Source organism: Gavialis gangeticus, unplaced genomic scaffold (genome assembly GCF_001723915.1).
Source record: "Gavialis gangeticus isolate Ggan-Ray unplaced genomic scaffold, GavGan_comp1, whole genome shotgun sequence".
NCBI classification, from domain to species: Eukaryota; Metazoa; Chordata; order Crocodylia; family Gavialidae; genus Gavialis; species Gavialis gangeticus.
The window spans coordinates 168,069,685-168,074,133 of record NW_017729022.1 but is presented as its reverse complement, the minus strand read 5'-3'; positions in this window follow the sequence as shown (position 1 = coordinate 168,074,133).

Here is a 4,449-nt window from a genome sequence, read left to right as displayed (position 1 = left end):
ACTTTCTAAGCAGCACAGCAGCAGAAAGGGATCTCGGAGTTATTTTCTTCTTCCCACTCTCCCTACTCTTCTACCCATCAAAAAAGTTCTCAATGTTGGATGCAATTTTGTCCTTCTATCGCCTTCCCCTTTTCTTTTAAATTACTCTTGATTGTGCAGCATCTGCTCCCTTCAAGTTTGCATATGGCTCTCTCCTTAAATCAGCCTGCCTGTCTAGGGGCTGCATACAAATACACGTCGGAAAGTTTTCTTTAGAAGACTTGCAGTAAATCACAGAGGCAGGCTCCGTTAGCAGCAGGAAGGAGGCTGTAATTGAAACTACTAGCTAATCTGGTCCATCTAGCAGGCTGGTTATTGATATTGCTCCTATCAGGCTGGTATCTCCAGCTGTCTACCGGTGCATATACACTGCATTTCTTAGGAACAAATTGAGCCTTTAATTAACCCAGAAAACTAGGTAGCATCCCTTCACCAGGCTTTTCTACTCCCTTCCCTTCAGTTAGCAATGTACAAATCTCCTAGCTCCCGCCAGACTGCACTTTGCAAATATCCTGGGCTGTGCTGGCAGCATTCATGGGTGCATGGTTTCACCACATGGAAACCCTGCCTTGTGAGCATGCACGGAGGGCTGCGTGCATACAAAGCCTATGTGCTCAATGTTATGGAGGGTCCATTGAATAAAGCTTGCTTAAAATTTGGTAATAGAAGCAGAAACAGGATTCGGACTTCCAATCACAGCATGGCAGTGCCATCACAAAGTGCTGGGCTTCAGGAATGAATTTCATGCTGTTCAAACCTAGTGCCACTCACAACAGAATCACAGGAAAGAAGGCCTGGACCTCCATATGTCATCTAGCCCAACTCCCTGCCTAAAGAAGGATCATCCCTATCCAAACCACCCCATACAAATCCAATTGCTAACACTACACTGTCGACCCTGTCACACAACCACAAAGTATAGCACCCTAACACACAGATAAAGCAGGGGAACGGCAGTGGTCAAAGATTTGCTGCTACAAGGGCTGTTAAAATATGCTGGGGATATCCAAGCCCAGTCAAAACCCCAAGCCCTTAGCTTTAGCCAACACCCAAAACTTCTGAGGAAGGCAAAGAGATTTATATCAGCGGTTTTTGCTCTATCTTGAGTGGCACTTATGTGGCACTGCTCTGGCCTTCAGCACAACAGTGAATTCCAGCAAACACAAGGAAATAAAGCAAGTTTTGTTTGAGTTTTTCCATGTAAAAGCTGCCACCGATATGGAACAGGGCTGGATCAACCCTAGGCAAATAGGCTCTTTTATTTGCACTTTATTTAAATAATGAAATCTCCAATCTGGCATTTTGTACTTATACACAGATGGAGTGGATATCTCCTGAGCTTATCTCTACAAGGAAGCTGGATGAGGGCCTGAGCTGCACAGGACTCTGATAGAAAGCATCCAAAACTCTCAAATCAGCATCTAACTACGTTACACCCTTCCCACTCCCAGGGTAAAAATGTGGCATGATAACAAAACTTGCAGTCAGCAGACTCCTCTCTTCTGGGATCCCTTTTATACTGAGAGGATGGGCATATGTGACATCAGCTACATAAATAGACCCAGTAGTTAAATAACTAAATAAACCCTATTGACCTGGGGTTCACAGACGTCATTATCCTGAGTCACCTGTAGCTACATACCCAAGGCATTTCAGTGGCTCCTACAATTGTACCATTGTAGCTAAGCACCACTTGGCACTTTAGCAAACACCTCTGGAAGACTGGGAAATGCTAATTTTCCCAGATACTAAACAGAAAAAATGAAGCACCGGGAGACTAAGTGAAACTGGGAAACAGGGAACTGATCTGAGTAGTGAGCCAGATCTGCCCCTGCTCACCAGCCCTCTAGTGGCAAATCACAGCTGTGCAGGTGGGGAAAAGGTTTTTAATCTTAAGGTGCGACTGCTCCACTAAGCCAAACAACACTAAGCCAATTAGCATTTGTTCAGCTTACAGTGTAAGGTGCAATAAGGCCCTAATGGTATTCTTTTCAGGCATATATGTTAATTTTTCCCTTCACTAAACTACTCTTTTCAGCTTTTTATTATTTTTTCTTGCTTTTCTCTGACATCTTTTGCATGCAAAGATGCCAAGAACTGACTGTAGCATTCTAGGTATGCTGCCATTATTGGTAGACTTTCATACAAGGAGAGAGAGAAAGCATTTCATTTCTTGTCCTGTGACATGATTTATCTGTAAATGCATCCCATATTTGCGTGAGGCTTTTTGCCATTTTAGCAGATGGAAAGTTCATCTCTAATTTACTGTTCATTAAGTCTCTTTTAGTACTACTGCCTTCCAAATATCTATCTTCTTCCCATTAAATTAGTCTTATTTCTCTTGCCATATAATTATCCAGCATTTTCCTTTGGTTAAGTCTTTCAAAACATCTTTCTTGAAAACACTGAAACAAAAATCTTCTTAAATATTCTAAGGCCAGGTTGTGCTTAGTCTATTCTCTGCTGTCCTAGTTCTTCTGTTGCATCTGCCACAAGGGATTTTTTATGTCTGGCCATGTAAAAGTTGGCAAGCCCCAAACACTTCTTTCTATCTAGCTACATGGGGGTCTACCACAATTACAGTCTTTGTGCTGGATAAGTTCAAAGTAAAGCTCCCTGCCAGCATCAGCACTATCATCTCTAAGGACTGAGAAGCTGGAGGCTTAATGGCCATAAACCCATTAGCCTGCTTTGGGCAGAGTCCTGATTCTACTTCTCTTGCACTGGCCAGCACTGACAAGCAAGTATTTTGCCAATTCTGACCAGTGGAACTGCTTGTCTGTTGTACGTGCAAGAGGCTCTTTTTCACATACATACACAATTGAGCCAGGGGATTAAAGTAATAACCTGTCCCTTAATTCCTGGTAAAAAGTATTCCCATGCTGAGAGACGTGTGTCATATCTGATTCAACAAGCCCCCTCTATCTAACTTGTGATAAACTTCAAACACACACGCAGGCCTGTTTCAACCAAAGGGACTGCCCACTGATGCTTAAAGTTCAGACTCCACTCAAATATTCTGTTGAACCAGGGCCCAAAACCAACATGATGGGAACAGGAGTTTGAAAGGGGTTGATTTGCTTTACACTTTCAATTTTCTTCCCTTTTCATTAAGTTTCTGTTTTCAAGACAGGGCCTTAGGCTACACAAAGAATGCACTTGGCTGATTCATCTGCCTACTGCCTCAAAGACTTTGTTGGAGGTAGGGAATTCAGTCACCACAGGTTTGAGGTTTAACTATAAAAAACGGGAGATCTGCACTCTCCAAGCTACAGTAGAAAATCAAGGAAATATTCACATTAGTCAAGCACAGAAGGGGTGAATAGCTCTGCTGAATAATGTCCTTTTATTTCAATTAAACACTAGTGAGCCACAACCAAAGTCAGTAACACTGCAGGGATAGTGGGATTGTATGGAAACCAAATAAAAATAATTTGCTTTCTGCAGGAATTCAGCCTCTTAGCACATCACATTACGCAAATCAACAAGGCTGAAACAATATTTCTAGGTGCTGAGAAGTTCTACAACAGCAGTTGGCAACCTTTTCCTGCTGCAGACCACTCTTCACAACCCAACTCTTTGCCACATGTCACAATTCTTTACCCCTCTCCCCACTTTTGGGCATCCACCTTCCTGTGCTTCTGCCTGCCTCCTCTGTATCGAAGGTAAGTGCAGATCTGGTGGTGCAGGCTCTGAACATGAGGAAAATGCTGTGGAGGCAATTCCAGATCAGACCTTTGTGGGCTGGGGTGGACTTCTTCACAGGCTGGATCCAGCCCATGGGCTATAGGTTGCTAACCAACAACATTTGTAGAAATTCAGGCAGCTTACCTTAAAAATACTCTGAGTACAGATTTAGAGTCTGCAGTGATATGCTGGGCCCCTTTACCTTGAGGAAATGCACCAGAGTATTTAGAAATACTCTGCAACACCCCATGCCCAATGGGACCCAATTCTGTGATGCACATGTCACAAACCTAGCAGGCTTGAGGGGTTTGTAGAATTCAATACATTTTTCTTTGAGTTTTTTACTGAGATGGCATGTACAGTCTTTACATATAGGTAGCATGAAGCTGTATTTAGTAGGGCTGTGCGAAGCTTCGAGTGGTGATTCCATTCGGAGGAGATTCAGCCCAATTCAGTGGCTGAGTCTCCAAATCCAAATGGAATCAGGGGACAAATTTAAAGGTCCAAATCAATTCAAAGCTCTCTGAATCTTCGGAAAATATGATGATGATTCAGGCAGTAGCCGGTGTCTGCAGCAGGGAGCTGGAAACAGACTCCGAGCTGGTAAGTACTAGGGGTGGGGGAGGGGATGGGAGGGGACTGTGGGGGCACCCTTGCCAGCCCCCGCGACCACCCCCGATCCTTGTCTGCTCCCTTAGCCCCACCCCCCATGGCTGTCCTGCC